This window comes from Amblyomma maculatum, chromosome 6 (assembly GCF_055883805.1).
Source record: "Amblyomma maculatum isolate TAMU_Amacu chromosome 6, ASM5588380v1, whole genome shotgun sequence".
In the NCBI taxonomy this organism is placed as follows: domain Eukaryota; kingdom Metazoa; phylum Arthropoda; class Arachnida; order Ixodida; family Ixodidae; genus Amblyomma; species Amblyomma maculatum.
The window spans coordinates 117,221,388-117,240,989 of NC_139349.1; the positions used below are offsets into that span (position 1 = coordinate 117,221,388).

General features: G+C 47.0%; 1 pseudogene; it reads right to left on the reverse strand.

Annotated features, from left to right (window-relative positions):
* Positions 1-2,708: 2,708 nt before the first annotated feature.
* On the reverse strand, positions 2,709-3,646 carry LOC146186644 (uncharacterized; annotated as a pseudogene).
* Between the last annotated feature and the right edge of the window lie 15,956 nt (positions 3,647-19,602).

Sequence of the window (19,602 nt, forward strand, 5' to 3'; positions counted from 1 at the left end):
GCAGATGTCCGGGCAGGTGGAGGGTAAACGGTCTTTTCATGGTGCGTGCGGCTCGATGTATGGTGGGCGGGGCTGATGACAGACTTGAGCAGGGGGTGATGGTAAAACTTGTGAAAAAGGCGAAGTCTAGCAATTTTGCGTCTGTGCGCTAAGTTAGTAAGGTGCGCATTTTGTTTTACTTCAGTGACACTTACATGATAGGAATAAGCCGAGTATATGAATCTTGCCGCGCGATTTTGTGTTGCTTCTAGTATGCTGGAAAGGTTATTTTGGTAAGGATCCCAGACAGCGCATGCATACTCTAGTTTGGGACGAATAAATGTTAGATAAGCTAGTAACTTAACTGATGGGGGAGTTGCGCGCAGTGTTCGCCGAAAAAAGCCGAGCACGCGATTAGCATCGTTAGTTACCTGTGTTATATGATGGGACCAATTTAGATCGCGGGTTAAACAAATGCCTAGGTATTTATACTTTGGTACAGCGACGATTTCGGTGTTGGAGATAAAGTATTTTGATGATGGCAGGGAGCGACGACGATGGAAATATAGTAATGATGTTTTCTTCGTGTTTAATGACATTAACCAATTATTGCACCAGGTTGTTACGCTTTCGATGTCCAGTTGAAGAGTTTGGGAGTCATTGCTATTAATTATAGGACGGTAAATAACGCAGTCATCTGCAAACATCCGGATGTTAGAGCGTATGTTAGATGGTAAGTCATTTATATAAATAAGAAAAAGCAGAGGCCCCAGGACGGTGCCCTGGGAAACGCCGGACATAACAGATGTACGTGAAGATGAATATTTAGTAGCTAGAACAAATTGTTGCCGGTTAGTGAGGAAGTTGCGAATCCATTCTAAAACAAAGGAATTAAGGTTCAGGTGGGTAAGTTTTAATAAAAGCCGGTTATGAGGAACTTTGTCGAATGCCTTTTCAAAGTCTAGGAACAGAGCGTCAACAGGAATGTTAAGATCAATGTTAGAGCTTAGGTCGTTAATGAACAATGCTAACTGAGTGTCGCAGGATAAACCTTTGAGAAAGCCGTGTTGATTGGGGTGAAAGAAGTTGACCGATACTAGGAAATTCATAATATAAGAAAAGAGGACATGTTCCATTATTTTTGAAGGAATGCTAGTGATAGATATGGGTCGGTAATTATGACGTGAAGATGAAGAACCCTTTTTTGGAACTGGAATGACTTTGCCCGCTTTCCAGTCATGTGGTACAACACCTGATGACAAAGATTGCTGAAAGATATGAGATAGTATGATACTGGTAATGTGCTTCGTGTTTTTCAATACCTTTGCATTGATGCCGTCAGTGGCTGCTGATGACGTTAGTTTTAATGAGTTCATAAGTTTCAAAATACCTTTGTGTTCAAAACTGATAGCAGGCATTAGCGGGAAATCAAAGAAAGGGAAGTTTGGGAGATCACCGTCTGGTTCGTGGGTGAAGACAGAACTGAAGGTTGAGTTCAGAACTTCAGCTACGTCTTGTTCTGCGATAGGGTTACTGTCATCGTCGCAAAGTGTAAGGGTATTCTTGGAGTCGGGATTAATGTGTTTCCAGAATTGACGAGGGTTTGTGCGAAGCATATTAGGCAGTGTAGATGAGTAAAATGAAAGCTTGGCTTGGAAAACTTCAGAGGTGTAAGATTTTTCAGCATCGTGGTATTTTTGCCATGTGGTGGGATTGTTTGTTTTTGTGGCGGATCGGAAAAGCCTTTTTTTCTTGTTGTTGAGACGCTTGAGAGTGTTAGTAAACCATGGTGAAGTAATGCGCTCAGTTATTGTGATTGTGGGAATGTATATTGAAATCAGTTCGCGCATTTTGTCCTTAAAAAGTGACCAGTTAGTTTCGAGTGTACGTTGTTCAAAGCCGATTAAAAAACTGGTACAGAATGTTTCGAGTTCATTGTTAATGCTTTTGTAATCGCCTTTATCATAAGGTGTTATTATTTTGGTAGCTTTTTTTGGTTTGGGCAGGTGGCTAAGAAACGTGGCGTAGATTACTGAATGATCACTGAGTCCCAGAAGATATGATAGCATCGATAGGGATTCTGGGTAAGAAGTTAGAATCAGATCTAGAATGTGAGACCATTGTGTAGTTTGCCTTGTAGGGGTGGTGATCAGTTGAGTTAAAGCAAATGTCTGGCACGTGCTGATAAAATCACACTCTGAAGAATTTGGAGACGACTGAGTTGGGTTAGACCAGTCTATTGCGGGAAAGTTAAAATCGCCTAGTAGGAAAATAGAAGCATGTGAAAGTTTCGAAGTTGCTATGTGAAGGGCACTGTGGAATTGGGGAACGAACGAAATGTCACTATCGGGGGGGGGGGGGGGGGGGCGGTAGCAAGCGCAGATTACTGTTGGCGGAAACGAGGCATTTGAGCAGATAAATAATATTTCGAGAGAGGACTCTACATTTAAGTTGTAGCACTGAAGGTTGCGGTGTGTGGCTACTAAGACACCCCCGCCTCGTTTGCCAACACGGTCGCAGCGGAAAACATCAAAATTTGGAAATATGGGATGTACTTCGTTATTGTGTATTGGTTCATTTAACCAGGTTTCAGTTAGTACGACAATGTTGCATCCAGTGGTGTCAATGAGGCTTGCGATTGCATCGCGTTTTGGCAGAAGGCTTCGGATGTTAGTGTACAGAAACGAGATTGAATGAGATAGCGAACAATGATGGGAACTGGCTGAATGCTACGGGGAGTTGCCTGTGCGATCACGCGTTTTAATTGGTACCACCTGTTGTGACTCGTAATCGAATATATATGTAGTATTTCCTATTTTCATCGTCTTGTGTCGGAGAGTGAATTTTCCTGGCTGCGTTTTTGCAAATCGGATGAGTTTCTTACGGACTAGGCGGGTATTTGGGGAATAGTCTTCAGAAAGGCTGTAGTCGGTTCCTTTTAGTTTCTTTGCATTAGTGAGGACTTGTTCCTTTACCTTGAAATGTGCGAATTTTACTATTATTGGTCTGTCTTTGTTCTTGTCGTACCGGCCAAGCCTGTGTGCCCTTTCTATGTCAATCTGCGCGATTGACACATTGAGGTTAGTGCAGCAGAGATCAATTATCAGTTTTTCTGACTCCACCCACGTTTCGCGGTCGGTGTCTTTAAGGCCAAAAAACACAAGGTTAAATAGACGGGCACGGTCTTCAGCGTCATCTGCTCTATGCATCATATATTCTATTTTTTTGCGAATTGTTTTCAGCCAGACACTAGACGTTATCAAGCTGGGCTTTGAGCGTGCTCAATGAAGCGCAGTCGTCTTCAATTTTTGTCAGCCTTATTTTAATTTCGTCGAAGGTTTTGTCATGTTCAGCCAATTTAGCACGGATAGCTTTCATTTCACTTAAAAGCGTTTCTTGCCCGGCTTTAATTTCGTCCAGTGCGAGCAGCATGTCACTCTTATCACTACTGTTGCCCTTATCACCCCCGCCGGAGCGAGGGCCGGGAGGGCCAGGATTAAGCTCGGCATCTCCACACTGGATCAGAAGATTGATTAGTACATGTGCACATTCAATTGCAAGAGCAGCACAGCAATGTGGACTCGGCAGCACGATTAGACCAGCATAACTGGTTCGCTTTGCGTAAAGAGTAACAATTGTTTACCTGCACAAGGCAAAGGTGAGGCATGTTAGCGTGTCTGGCCGATGCAATGCCGCCGAGTCCACTGAAGAAGGTGCTGATTACGGGCAGGCTTTTATGCGGTGACGATGATGGTGATATAATGCGCGGAGAGGGTGCGCAGAGAGGTGGTTCCGGGCATGGTGCGACAGAGCATGAGTGCGGGTCTGGGGCGGGCGGTTCCTGCGGCGACGACAGGCGATGTAGCTGGAGAAGCATTCCTTCGGAAACGGCTGGCTCCCGGGACTGCGTAGTCGCAGCGGAACAGTACACCGTGGCACTGGGGATGGAAATAGATGGCCAGGAACACAACAGGATCAGCAGCTGCACAAGGCGAAGGTGAGGCATGTTAGCGTGTCTGGCCGATGCAATGCCGCCGAGTCCACTGAAGAAGGTGCTGATTACGGGGAGGCTTTTATGCGGTGACGATGATGGTGATGTAATGCGCGGAGAGGGTGCGCAGAGAGGTGGTTCCGGGGATGGTGCGACAGAGCATGAGTGCGGGTCTGGGGCGGGCGGTTCCTGCGGCGACGACAGGCGATGTAGCTGGAGAAGCATTCCTTCGGAAACGGCTGGCTCCCGGGACTGCGTAGTCGCAGCGGAACAGTACACCGTGGCACTGGGGATGGAAATAGATGGCCAGGAACACAACAGGATCAGCAGCTGCACAAGGCGAAGGTGAGGCATGTTAGCGTGTCTGGCCGATGCAATGCCGCCGAGTCCACTGAAGAAGGTGCTGATTACGGGGAGGCTTTTATGCGGTGACGATGATGGTGATGTAATGCGCGGAGAGGGTGCGCAGAGAGGTGGTTCCGGGGATGGTGCGACAGAGCATGAGTGCGGGTCTGGGGCGGGCGGTTCCTGCGGCGACGACAGACGATGTAGCTGGAGAAGCATTCCTTCGGAAACGGCTGGCTCCCGGGACTGCGTAGTCGCAGCGGAACAGTACACCGCGCCACTGGGGATGGAAATGGATGGCCAGGAACACAACAGGATCAGCAGCTGCACAAGGCAAAGGTGAAGCATGTTAGCGTGTCTGACCGATGCAATGCCGCCGAGTCCTGTTCACCCTTCCCGTCGAGAGGCGCTATCGTCAAGTGAGGAATGCCTTTTGTCCAAAGGAGACGATAGGAGTGACACGTCCGCTGACGTACAGAAGAAGGAGCATGAGGATTACGGCCATTAGAGGATTTCCCGTGAATGCAGGAAAGAGTTGCAATTGCCGGAAAGGGACAATGCTGGGAGCAGTATTCGTGGCGCGCACGTACACTTGGGTTTCTGAGAAGGAAATCCACTTGCCGGAACAAACATAGCTAATCTTTGCAGAAAAATCGAAATTTACCTACTCGCCGTTCCCAAGCTCTACCAGCCAACAAGTGACCCCGCCCGACGAAACAATACTGGACCAGTCAGTGCATCAGACCATCAGTGCAGTGATGTGATCGATTGGTTGCCGATATCTGAGGGGTGTGCCCTGGAACTGATTGGTCAGCATCTTCAGAGAGGGGCTGGACATAGGGGGATTTATGCACGTTGCAGAGCACGAAATGAGGCTCTGAGCCTTGCCTAAACGGCTCATCCAGACGCTTCTTGCTATGAACTCTTAACGCTTGCCATTTTGCTGATATACCTTTTTTTCATGTAAATAAGTTTTCTCAAAGTGCCATTAAACCTGCTTGTATGTATTTTACCAACTTCGAAGATTCAATCCTTCATCAACCCGGAGTCTCTGCACGCTACCAGGTGAAGACCGGGTCGAATTAGTCCCAGCGTCACGACAACTGGTGACCAGCGTTGGGATCTGAATCTACAAGCCACAACATCTGGTGATTGGAGGTGGATCAGAATCTACAAGCCACAACATCTGGTGATCGGAGGTGGCTTCTCAAGCACAAAGCAGGAGCAACAATCGGCCAACAAGAAAGCAGCTCGGAACATCGATCGCATGTGTGGGTGAGTGCTTGGCTTTTCTTCTGATGTGGACCAGGTTCTAGAACAGGGTTAGATTTTAGAACTCGTAAAGAGTGTTGAAACGCCTTTAGGTTTGGTAGTTTGCACAGTTGTTTTGGAAGTAGCCGACACTCGGAGCGATCATGGACCTACAAAATTTGCAGAAACCGGAACTGTTGCTATTGTGTGAGGAATTGAGAATTGATACAAGTGCTTTTTCACGAAAACCCTTGATTTTGAAGACAATCACTGATTTGGGAACCGATGATATGTCAGTGAAGCATGAACTTATGTCAGTGAAGCATGGAACCTCATCGGACAAAAAAAGGAGGAGCAGCTCAAACAGCAGAAAGAGCGGGAAAAAGAGGAAAAGAGGCGTGAGCGTGAAATTGAGAGACAAGCAAAAAGGCTGGAGCAAGAAATTGAGCTCCGGAAATTAGCAGTAGAGGTGAGCAAGAGGTCGGGCAATTGTCCTTAGCTAGCGGTACCTCTTCGCAACAAGGAGGCAGATTTCAAGATGTCAAAATACATGCAGCCATATGTGATATCAGGGGATATCGGTCTGTATTTGGCTACCTTTGAGCGAACCTGCGAAAAACTGTCCTTCCAGCGAGACACTTGGTCTCAGAGATTATTGACGGTTCTGCCCTGCTAGGCAGCGGAGGTTGTCGCGCGGCTAAGCAAGGAGGACACTGACAACTGCGAGAAGGTCAAAGCTTGTCTTCTGAGAAAGTATAGGCTTAGCGCCGTGCATTCAGACAATGTTTTCGGAACGCTATTAAGTCCAGGAACGAGAGTTACCCTAATTTCCTGCACAATTTAAGAGTAAATTTGGGCGAGTGGCTAAAGAGCACTGATTCCTACAGTGATAGGGACGCTGTAGTCGAGCGAATTCGTTTGGAGCAGTTTTATAACTGCCTTCCAGAAAAAGAAAGAAATTGGTTACAGGACCGAGGCGACATTAAGTCGGCAACTGAAGCTGTCGAACTCATTGAGGAGTACGCTTCGCGCCGACAATTCAGCAACCCAGCAGTGGATAGGCCCCGCAATCCAAAGTTGAGTGTGAATAACCGTCAGGAAAGGCACTTTGCTAGAGTTACAAACGAAGAAAGGAAGGCTTCTTCAGGCAAACTCCCTAGAAAGGACGGCAGTGAGAAAAGTGGGGAAGTGACCAACGCGCAGAACACAAAGAACAAGCTTGAGGCTAGGAAGCCGCTCACATGCTTTAGGTGTCATGAGCAGGGTCACATTGCCGTCAACTGCCGGAAAGAAAAGATTTCTTTCTCCTATGTCAGTGACTGTGATGAAAACATGAAGCTTTTGGAACCCTACATGCATGACCTAGTAGTCAACGGGAAGCCTTGCAAGGTACTGCGCGATTCGGCCGCAACGATGTATGTTGTCTATCCGGCGTATATGTCGCCTTCCGACTATACAGGACAGTGTGCATGGATCCGCCAGGTAGTGGAGGAACAGAGTGTGTGCTTGCCAATCGCGAACGTGGTCATCGAGGGCCCTTTCGGCGAGTTAACAACCGAGGCTGTCGTTTCAGGACAGCTTCCTAAGTGCTATCCGTATTTTTTTTTCCAAAAAATCGGACATGCTGCTGCGAAAGAGGGGCATCCTTTTCGGAGACAGAGTTGTGAGGCCTTAACACGTTCAAAGGCGTGAGAACTAGCTACACTTCTCATTCCAGAAAATTCCACAGCGGAGGAAACGGCCGTTAAAACAGTGGTCGATGCGGAAGGTGGCAGGTCAGAAAACTTTGAGAGCGAGGCATCTCAGATAAGTCAACTTGAAAGTGAGCTTGATGAGACGCGGAATGAGGACGCTCTTGAGAGTAACCTCTTGCCGCCAGTGTCTGGTAATCTCACGAGACTTCTAAGTGGAACCCGAGACGACTTAGCTATGGAGCAAGCCAATGATCCCAAGATACAGGAGGTAAGGGAGCGCCACCACGCCACTGAGACAGCAAAGAATAGTTCTTTCGAGATGAGAAAGGGAGTGCTGTATCGCTTATTCAAGGATAAGCGCGGAGTAGAGAGGGACCAATTAGTCGTTCCCCAGAAGTACCGCGAAGACTTACTGCGACTTTCCCATGGCAGCTCGTGGTCATGTCACCTTGGAATAAAGAAAACAAAGCAGAGGCTGTTGCAAGAATACTATTGGCATGGATGTTTTAAGCACAGGAAATTTTTGTACGGTCATGCGACACGTGCCAGAGGGTTGGGAAGGCGGAAGGTAAGTGGAAAGCTTCGATGGTGTTAGTACCAATCATTACCGAGCCGTTTCACCGGTTAGTAAGAGATGTAGTTGGGCCACTTCCTGTGACAGAGTCAGGGTACCGTTATATCCTCACTATGTTATGCCCAGCCACAAAGTTTCCAGAGGCTGTTGCGCTGGTTGGTTCATTGGTTCACAGGAAGGGAAAGGCGCAGTATCTGTCACACTTGTAGCTGTGGACACCTGAACCGCGCCGTAAGGGAAGGGAGAAAGGTGGGAGAGAAAGTGGATAAAGAGAAAGAGGAGCCGTAGTGGAGGGCTACGGAGTAATTTGGACCACCTGGGGATCTTTAACGTGCGCTGACATCGCACAGCACACGGACGCCTCTTCGTTTCGCCTCCATCGAAACGCAGCCGCCGAGGTCGGGATCGAACCCGGGTACTCCGGCACAGTAGTCGGGCGTCTTACCACTGCACCACCCCGGCGGGGCCTGTTGCGCTGCGCGAGGTGACGTCCGAGAGTGTAGTGGATTAGCTGCTGTCAGTGTTTGCACGAGTTGGATTCCCTTCCGAGATCCAAAGTGATCAGGGTAGCGTTTTCACAAGTGTAATCACCACCTCATTTCTCGAGCGATGCGGCATTAAGGTAGTGCACAGCTCGATCCACCATCCGCAGAGCAGCAGCGTAGAAAGATGGCATTCTGTTCTCAAACGCGTCCTGAGGGGACTGTGCTATGAAAAGAAGCGCGAATGGGATACCTGCCTGCCTGCAGCACTTTTCGCTATGCGGTCAGTGCCGCACGAATCCACTGGATTTAGCCCAGCCGAGTTGGTGTACGGAAGGTCGCTGCGCTCACCTTTGCGAATGGTGCGCGAAGCCTGGGAGGGGCGCGGAGACGACCCAACAGTAGTAGAATTCATTCTGAACCTCCTGAATCGCTTACATAACACTAAGGAACTCGTTGAGGCCAGCATGAAGTCAGCCCAGGCTCGTTCCAAAGTGTACTATAATAAGTCAGCCCGTCAAAGGACGTTTTGTATCGGGGACCAGGTGATGTTGCTGAGAGGTTCAAGGCAGAATAAGTTCGAAGTACAGTGGGAAAGAGCTGCTGAAGTCGTTGCAAAGCTTTCTAACACTAACTAGGCACTGAAAATCCCCGATAGGCGTAAAGAAGTGCGCATTTATCATTGAAATCTTATGAAGCCTTATGTGCAGAGGGAAGCCGTGGTAAATCTAACGTTAAACCTTCCCGAGGAGATGTGTGACAACTTGACTTGCCTCAGCGGAGAAGAAAGATATGCTCAGGAGCTTCTGAAAAAGAGGGAGCAGAGAGGAGAACCAAAGAAATCTCAGCTGTCCGATCTGGGCGAGCTAATAACAGAGTTTGAGGCCTGCTTCGTGGACAGGTCAGGCAGGACTGATTTGACTGAGCACGGTATTGAGCTGACTTCAGACGTGCCAGTGCGATCAAGGTGCTACCGATTTTCACAAGGAAAAGAGAAATTCTGGAGAGGGATCACGACGGTAATGAGCACCCCGTGCTCTACCTGAGCAGAAAACTAAGCTCTAGAGAGAGGGCTTATTGCGCGTCAGAGAAAGAGTGCGCTTGCATTGTATGGGCCATTCAATAATTGCGGTGCTATCTTGGAGGGGCCATGTTCACCGTAGAGACGGACCATTGTCTCCTGGCTTGGCTGCAAACTGCGATATCGAAGAACAGTCGCCTTCTAAAGTGGAGCTTGATTTTACAGCAGTACAATTTTGAAATAAGATACAAAAGGGGAAGTTAAATGGGAATGCGGACGCGCTTAGTCGCTGTTTCTAAGCGGTCCGAGGTGCTCCTCACCATGTATCCAAATTGATACTCAGGTTCTTTTTTTTTTTCCTGCGCTTGTATATATGTGACTATGTAAAGGAGCATGTTTCGTTTTCTAGGCATACGTGGGTCCTGAGCGTCTTGAGTGTGGGCTTTTTCCGGACATCGATGGCAGTTTTCTTATGACCTGGTCTCTTCAGACGGGAGCCGAGTGCTTGCTTAGACATGTGGTTGAGTTTCAGAGACAGCTCTGGCAATTTGGCCTACGACAATCACGACAACGCGACAAGCGACAGCGAGCTTCAAGCGTTCATGTGCAGGCCATTAAGTCGTCTCTTCATGCAGCAGCTGCGACTGCTGCCCTCCGTGACTCTTCTTGCGGGGGAGGAGGCTGTTGTGACCGTGCATGGTCCGCGCTTGCACGCACTATTGTGCGCCTGTGGGCATGGTATTGATATGTGCTGTTGGTGCAAGGGCTCTAAGTGAGCCTGTTCCCATGAATCATTTTGTGTGAGCATGCTTTGCTTTGTCGAGACCCTACCACTGCCAAGTTGGCCCTGTCAAGGGAACGTCAAGAAAAATACAAAGAAACGTCGCCCTGTGAGAAATAGCCGGAAGTGCTTTTGTTCAGCTGTTCACCCTTCCCGTCGAGAGGCGCTATTGTCAAGTGAGGAATGCCTATTCTCCAAAGGAGACGATCGGAGTGACACATCCGCTGACGTACAGGAGAAGAAAGGAGCATGAGGATTACGGCCATTAGAGGATTTCCCGTGAATTAAGGAAAGAGTTGCAATTGCCGGAAAGGGACAATGCTTGGAGCAGTATTCGTGGCGCGCACGTACACTTGGGTTTCTGAGAAGGAAATCCACTTGCCGGAACCAACATAGCGAATCTTTGCAGAAGAATCGAAATTTACCTCCTCGCTGTTCCCAAGCTCTACCCGCCAACAAGTGACCACGCCCGACGAAGCAATACTGAACCAGTCAGTGCATCAGACCATCAGTGCAGTGATGTGATCGATTGGGGGCCGATATCTGAGGGTTGTGCCCTGGAACTGATTGGTCAGCTTCTTCAGAGAGGGGCTGGACATAGGGGGATTTAAGGACGTTACAGAGCACAAAATGGGACTCTGAGCCCTGGGTAAACGGCTCATCCAGACGTTTCTCGCTATAAACTCTTAACGCTTGCCATTTTGCTGATATACCTTTCTCCATGTAAATAAGTTTTCTCAAGTGTCATGAAACCTGCTTGTATGTATTTTACCAACTTCGAAGTTTTAATCCTTCATCAACCCGGAGTCTCTGCACGCTACCAAGTGAAGGCCGGGTCGACTTAGTCCCAGCGTCACGACACTATATACACGTGCACCATACGCATACACAATAGGGGGCACTCCCCAAATCTGTAGTGAGCGACACGATCTAGTTTATAGTAAATAGAGAAACAAAATGTGATGCCAAATCACGTGGGAATTCCGCAACAGGTAGACGACCATTGACTATTGTCTGATGTCGCAGGAAATTTATAGCAAGGTAACAAAAATGAAAATAGACGAAGAAGGGGAGTGTAGTCTGGGAAGTGATCATAAACGTATTAGTCTGCAGATGGGGCCTTTGATGAAAAGAGAAATGGAACTTAGACAAAACGTAAACGCAAAATTAAACGACGATCAAATAGCGCAGATAGCAGCAGCCATAGAAGAAGCAATAGAGAAAAGCCCCATGGAAGACTGGGATTATGAACAGGTAAAACTACTCATAAGGAGCAAAATTCAGGAGGTTAAAGTAGCAAACCGCTGGAATGGAAAGAGGAAGCCGCGGAGTTGGCGGAATAAGGAAATCAGGGAAGCTATTGAACAACGACGGTCTGCTTCAAGGGAACACCGAATGGCAAACAAAGCACAGGTATCTCAGGAGGAAATCGACCACAAATGGGAATCATATCGACAAAAGAAACTTCAGGTGCAGGCCCTCGTCCAAAGTAAAATAAGACACTCCACCGATCGCTGGACGGCTGATATACACAATGCCTCTAGAGGCGGAGCAAGAAAATTCTGGAACCATATAAGCTGGCTAGGGAAGAAGAATCAAAGAAAGCCGGATCGAATTCAAGATAATGAGGGAAATTGTTTAAAGGGAGATAGCGCAGTGAACTACATTACATCAGTTATAGCCGAGCCATTTAAGAGCGACGATAGGGCAATCTCCGCACATCAGGAAGCAACACAAGGTAGCAGAATACAAAGCAGCCTATAACTGACCAATCTAATCTGGAAAAAGGCAGAAAAAAATATTCCTAAAAACACATCTACAGGAATAGATGGAATTCTGATCAAGCTGATTAAGGAACTCGGTCAAAAAAGTAAGGAAACGTTGTTAAAAGCTCTGGAAACAGTCATAACGAATAAGCAAATTCCGGACAGCTGGCGGCAGAGTAAAATGAATTTGATTTATAAAGGGAAAGGAGACAGGATGCACATAAAATCCTACAGGCCGATTACCATAACATCTGTTATGTACAGGTTAGCCCCATGCAGGCGGTGAAATTAAAGGTGCAAGCATGGGTTGAAAGTAAAAAGATACTCGGGGAACTTCAGAACGGCTTTTGAAATGGTAGGCGCTTAGATGATAGCCTGTTCGTGCTTACCCAATGCATCGAAATATCTAGAGTGGAAAATAGAGCTTTATATTTGGCCTTCCTGGACATAAACGGGGCGTACGACAACGTAAGCAGGGAACTCCTGTGGGACATATTAAAAGAAGAAGGTATCGGTTATGAGATAATAGAGTTCCTGCAGGAAATATACCGGGATAACAAAGTAGAAATTACGTGGGAAGGGATAAGAAGTACGGAGGATGTCAAAGTATGCAAAGGATTAAGACAAGGCTGTCATCTATCACCGGTGCTGTTCATGCTTTATATGATAAACCTGGAACGGAGGATACAAGACAGTAACCTAGGTTTTAACCTGTCATATAGATTAGGTGGAAAGGCGGTAGAGCAGCGCCTCCCCGGTTTGATGTATGCAGACGATATTGTGCTGCTAGCTGAGAGTCTGGAAGAATTGCAAACTCTAGTTAAGTATTGCGGAGACGAAGGGGACGCTCTAGGCTTCAGTTTCAGCGCAGTTAAGTCGGATCTGATGATTTTCAACGGCTCCAATGATCAGGGTCTTAAAATACAAGGCCTTGAAATACCTAGAGTAGCAGAATATAAATATCTGGGGGTATGGGTAAACGAAGGATTGGCATACATTGGAAAGCGTGAGCAATCACTTAAGGCCAAAGGGCGAAGAAATGCCGGGATAATGAAGCATAAGGCATTGTGGGGATACGATAGGTATGATGTTTTGAGGGGTATTTGGAAAAGAATTATGGTGCCCGGACTTACTTTCGGAAATGCGGTTTTGTGCCTAAAACCAGAGGTACAGTCGACATTAGAAACAAATCAGAGATCCGTTGGACGATTAGCACTAGGTGCCCACAGCAAAACTACTAATGAGGCGGTACAGGGAGATATGGGCTGGGCATCTTTCGAAGTGCGGGAAGCTCAGAGTAAAATATTATATGAGGAACGCCTGAGGAAATTGGACAGTAACAGATGGGCAGCTAAAGTATTTAAATATCTGTACCTAGAAAGCGTTGACTCACAATGGAGGAAAAGAACTAGGAAACTTACTAGTCAGTATGCTAGTAACAAGGACGGAGAAATAAAGAGCATTAAGCAACAGGTGAAAAACACAGAAGATAAAAATTGGATAAATTCGATGGAAACGAAACAGAGTGTGGAATTATACCGAAAGTGGAAAATGCAGATCAGGTAGGAAGATTTCTTTGATAACTCAAGAGCCAGTGCCCTACTTTTTGAAGCTAGATCAGGGTGCCTTAGAACACGCAGCTAAAAAATGAAATTTAACAATGGAGATGACTCATGTGCTGTATGTGGAAACTCCAGTGAAACAATTGCCCGTATTATACTCGAATGTAATGGTATCCACCCGGAAGTTGGTGCAGGCGCAATCACTGTTCCTGGAGCTCTGGGGTTTAGAAATAACAGTGGCCGGGTGAATAAACCGGCGGTGGAAACTAGCAAAAAACGACTGGAAGATTGGTGGCTTAAAAGCAGAGAAGTGAAATATAATGTTAGTAATGTAGGAACAAAATTTATCAACTAGAATGATGGTTTAGTTAACCATTCTAAATCAATAATTAAGATATAGGGAGAAAAATGAGCATGATAGCTACTGCTATCACCCCGTTTCAAAGGGGGTGATCCATCCATCCATCCATCCATCCATCCATCCATCCATCCATCCATCCATCCATCCATCCATCCATCCATCCATCCATCCGTCCGTCCGTCCGTCCGTCCGTCCGTCCGTCCGTCCGTCCGTCCGTCCGTCCGTCCGTCTCTGTCCATCCGTCCGTCCGTCCGTCCGTCCGTCCGTCCGTCCGTCCGTCCGTTCGTCCGTCCGTCCGTCCGTCCGTCCGTCCGTCCGTCCGTCCATCCATCCATCCATCCATCCATCCATCCATCCATCCATCCATCCATCCATCCGTCCATCCATCCATCCATCCATCCATCCATCCGTCCGTCCGTCCGTCCGTCCGTCCGTCCGTCCGTCCGTCCGTCCGTCCGTCCGTCCGTCCCGTTTCAAAGGGGGTGATCCATCCATCCATCCATCCATCCATCCATCCATCCATCCATCCATCCATCCATCCATCCATCCATCCATCCATCCATCCATCCATCCATCCATCCATCCGTCCGTCCGTCCGTCCGTCCGTCCGTCCGTCCGTCCGTCCGTCCGTCCGTCCGTCCGTCCGTCCGTCTCTGTCCATCCGTCCGTCCGTCCGTCCGTCCGTCCGTCCGTCCGTCCGTCCGTCCGTCCGTCCGTCCGTCCATCCATCCATCCATCCATCCATCCATCCATCCATCCATCCATCCATCCATCCGTCCATCCATCCATCCATCCATCCATCCATCCGTCCGTCCGTCCGTCCGTCCGTCCGTCCGTCCGTCCGTCCGTCCGTCCGTTCCCTCCGTCCGTCCGTCCGTTCGTCCCTCCGTCCATCCATCGTAAGCTAGGAGAGAAAATAGGCTGAGCGACAATACAATAAGATGAAACGAAGCTTGTCAAGCATGTCCTGATTTTAGAATGCTCCTATGATGTCGCCTCTTTGAGAAATGCAGCAACAAGGCAGTTTAAATAGATTCGCATTAGCCTGCTTAGCACTTCCAAAAAGTCAACATATAGACACGGATTGTTCTTTCTGGCAAACCTGTTATCCAACGAGATAGGACGAGGCGGGACCGCTGCCTGGCAGGCCGAAGAGCAACAGCGGGAGACTACTTATGTCAATTGCTCCACGCTGTGACTGAGCTCCAGCAAAGTTCCTACGGCGGAGAGAGGATTGCATTCAGGGAAAGGAAATGTCTATATTTGTTGAGCCGCGCACAAGTTTCTCCTAGTGGAAAAATGTTGTTTACAGTATATAATGAATTTCCAGTTTTATTTTTGTACTCAGAAGTGGTTCAAATACAGTCTGAAAACTGACTCATTCGTAATCACCATCTGCTTGTTCCGTCTTAGTTTATACATTTTGCTAAACAGGAAATACAAATGCATCGGTGTAGCAAGTATTAGGTCTTCTACAAATCTTGTGTAGCCAGTTGCATAAGTTGCATCGTTGCCTGGTATCATCATATTACTAATTTGTTGCACGAGGTAACGTAAAATCCAATTTTGATTATAGTATTTACAGCAAAAGAATTCGCGAATTCAGGCTCCGAAAGTTTGCGCTATCTTTTCATGACTCCTTTAAGTAAATGCGCTTACATATATCGAGAAGGCAAGATAGCCGCCTTTTTCCCACTTAGCATTTAAAAGTTAACAACGTGGTTAGATGCCTCTTTTTGTATAACGAATGATGAGTATGGGCTATATTTTAGAGAAAAGTAATAATTGTGAGCGAGGGCAGCATTTTCCCACCGTAAAATTAGAAACAATTTTCGAATCTGCTTTGTCAGAAAGAAATGTCAGAGAAAAGAGTCGAGCCCACTTTTACCTGCCCATACTATAACGAACGCCTGCTTATTAATATCAACGTGGACATCCCAAACAAAACATGTTTTACGAAATTGTCTTTATAATACAGAAACAACGAACGGTCGCCGCACAACTCGCGTACTACCAAAGTGCCGTATCTTTGAAGTAGCCCCGCCGCTGGATATATCATGTTTCAGCAAACGTATAGACTAAACAGCGCTACCGATAGACCCCGGCTAGAAAATCTAATACGAAGGCTGCGCTGAAATCCTAGATAGCAGCTCACCCAGCTGGAGGTAAAGCTTCAAATGCAACTCATTTTGCAGGTGTGCACGAGTTCTTCGGTTTAAAATGCAAGACAGATCATGCTGAGTGTAGAGAGCGGCAGAGTAAATTTTAAAATATAGCGCGGGGTCGGCGCTCAAACAAAGGTAGCGGTTCCAAACCTCTCGAATAGCAATCACGTGGTATTCCCCGTTGGCGCTGCTTGTCCCGTGGCGTGCGTCGCCTCCTCAATCTGTTCTCCACTTCTGCGCTGCCTGGGGTTCGGACACCGCGCTGGCGGCAGGCTTAGGACAGGCTTGGTGCGTTCAGCGCACGCTTCTGTTGCGCTAGGGTCATCGCGGATTAGGTCCAGGAAAGGAAGATTCCCTGCAGAGAATGCTTGCAATCATTCATTCGTGGAGTTTTGCAGACGCGCATATGATGCACTGCTGACCGCATATATAATTAGTTGGGTGCGCATTATAGCCTGCGGCAGAGCCAATTAAGGATGGAAGGGGTCAAGCAAAGTACAAGTTCTGTCGCGCTGCCAGCTTTGTGATGAAGGCGATGACCAGGAGGCCAACCTACCACCAGCGGCCGCCACCACTTGAACGGCGCTTGCTATATTATGTCTCTAAAGATCTCTTTTGGCGGCAAAGATATCAGTTACAGGTGCACATCACAGCGTGCTGGAAAGACGCCGTGATAGTGTGTATCGTAAATGGCGACATGGCTAATGAAATAAAAAACTAAGCTGCAGTTCTGCGCGAGCAACCGTTTGTAGCATCAGTATATAACGCCCACCGTGCAACGAATTTTTGTTACAACGAACGCAGTCCGCGCAACAGTTATCCTTCTTCAAGTTTCATTGATAACGCCCGTACCTGTAGCTAACGCACGCCTATCACGAATTACCATCACAATTTGCTTTACGGCAATGCGATAAGCAAAGACCTTTTTTCCTTCGAAAAGGTCCCATCCACATTTGCACAGATCCAAGTGTCTGCCATCACTAACAACATCAGCTCGAAATGAACAAGACGGACAACAAAGGCAGATCAAAAAGAGTGGCATAGGAACTACAGGCAGCCCCAGTTTGTGGCAGTCGCCTCTGAGGCTGATTATATATCTGACTGGGTAAGCGGCTGACGTGGATTTTGTTTGTTGAATATTTCGGCTAGCGTGGAATTTGTGGAAGAATAGCTTCGAATATGAAGCTGTTGCATTGGGCCATGGATAAAGCAGCACAAGGTATTTTAGAAGCATGAAATGTATGTTCCACTGTCACGTGAGAGCGTCACCAGTCTAGACCCCTCGTCCCAATTTGCGCTCCTACCGCGTGCGTACACCTAAAAGAGTGGCTGATTAGTTTTTTTGCGTGCTGGGTTACCTACCGCGCTGCCGGGGCCCACTAAACGCCTGCTCCCCGTAAAACCTGGGGCTACGAAAAAGAATTCCCATCGTCTGCAGCATCAGCGGCAAAAAACGAAGCTTATACTGGTGGCGTCATCTGATGGATATCAGCGGAAGGAAAGGAGGACGATTAAGCGGCTCATTTCAATATGGAGTTTGACTGGTTTCCCAACAAGAAAGAAGCCATTTTGAGAGTGGCTTAGCGCCATCCGTATACACCGCTGACAAATGACGGCAGTGGACTGCCAAATTAAGCTCCCATGTGCCCGGGGTAACGCTGAGACTGGAAAGTTCGCACAAGTGTGTCGCCATCTTAAATATTATCAATCTCATCACCGTAACCACCATTGTCTTTTCTAGCAAGGTTTAGAGAAGAGTTGTCAAAATTGTTCCGGAGAACAAAGCTTTGCAAACGTTTTATGCTTTTTGCAAGTTTCAAACACATTTCAGACACTTCATGGCAAATGAGGCGATGTAGGACGATTGTGAAACATGTTAGCGAGCAGACATGCTTTGAGTTTCAGTTTGAATTTCAGTGTTGTAATCGCTTCATCTTGCAAGTACAAGCCTAAAATATTAAAAATAATTATGGTTCGTAACAAAGAGCCACTCGCAATATGCGTCATGATGAAACTCTTGTGCGTTGTATGCAAGGCGCAATCTCCAAAACAATTCGCATATCGCCTCACGCATGTCTGAGCGAATTCGCCGAAGAGCACTAGAAAATTAGAAAATTCAAGACAAGTTTTACGTTCTACAACAAAAGGTATGCGTGAACTTTAGACTGCAAGGCGTGTGAACGACAACATCTCCGGTAGAAATAATACCAAAATTTACCTAGGACGGCTAATTCGGCTAGTTGGTAAGGGTGCATACTATAGGAACAACGCTAAAAGACGCGCACAAGGAAAGGACACAAAAGGCGCTGTGCCTTGTTGCACTTTTCTTGTCCGTCGTATTTTTATGCTGTTCCTATAGTATAAAATACCCCCAAGGGAACTGAACATTTTTATTCTCTGCTTTCCCCACTATTTATGAAATAATACAGGTCAAATAAAGTGATCAGTAAACACGCGCGAGCACCCATTGACAATTGCTGTAGGCAGCGCTGCCCATCCAGAATAACCCAGGCAGGACCGCTTCCGTGAAATTTGTTGTCGTTTGTTTTCTACGTTGGGTACCTTTCCTTCTTCTAAAGCAAACTTCGGTTGTATTTTCAGGCAATCGGGAATAGACGGAAGGTGTGCAGGCTCGACGGACAAAATGTAGGCAAAGCGTGGGACAATGGCTGACCGTAGTATAACAACACCGGAGAAGCTCTTTTTGTTTACAGTAGGTACGCGACGTAACATACCATCAGAAATGGTCCCGACGCGACGTCTTTTCCGTTATTCACGGCAACTTCTCTGCAACAACCGCCAGTTAACTGCACACGCCATCTTCCAACAATTTACGTTTCCAGATATAGATCCTGTTCATTGCCAAGATTTAGCTAGCAAAACTAAATTGGATATCATCGAACACTTTGAACATTTCAAAAAGAAAAAAAAATCTCATAAAGCAAAAACATGTAAATTTCAAGTCCATCGTAATTCGAACTTCGGTCTGCGCGGTCAGCAAGTACGCGCTGTAACCACTACACCCCAGTGATTTTTTTTTTTCTGACATGGTATTTATTATACATAAAGGGTTATGTACACAGGCTATTTACAATTCCCTTAGCCATTGCTGAGATGCACAACAGAAGACACAACATTTTAAAAGGCAGGCAAAATTAAGCACCGTGTCACCAGCGGAAACCAATCAGGTTGAAAGTCATTTTCATCATAAGTGTCCTTCAGTTACAGCATCATTTTGCTAAAATGGAGTCTAGGTGGAACGACAGGTCCAGCGTTGCGATGCGACATACGTGTCTTCCACAAGCTATGAAGTCCAAGTGAGATAGGGCTATGGTGGTTATATTTCTGTTTACGTAGTCGACATTGCTCTTTTGTACTTTGTGTATTTTTGTGGGGTGTAGATTTTGTCGCCCTTTACACACGCTTAATCATTTTCCTGGCTATCAAAAAGGGTATCCGCGTCCCTCGTCTTTACAATGTAGCGCTTTCTTACAGACAAACCTCAGAATGTTGCAATTTAGAAGTGCTGATGTGTTTTGTCAACGTCTTCGAACTCATGTAATTTTTGCTACATACAGAGATAGGCGGTGCACCAACACTTGTGATGCTGCTTGTTTTGCTTGTTTTAAC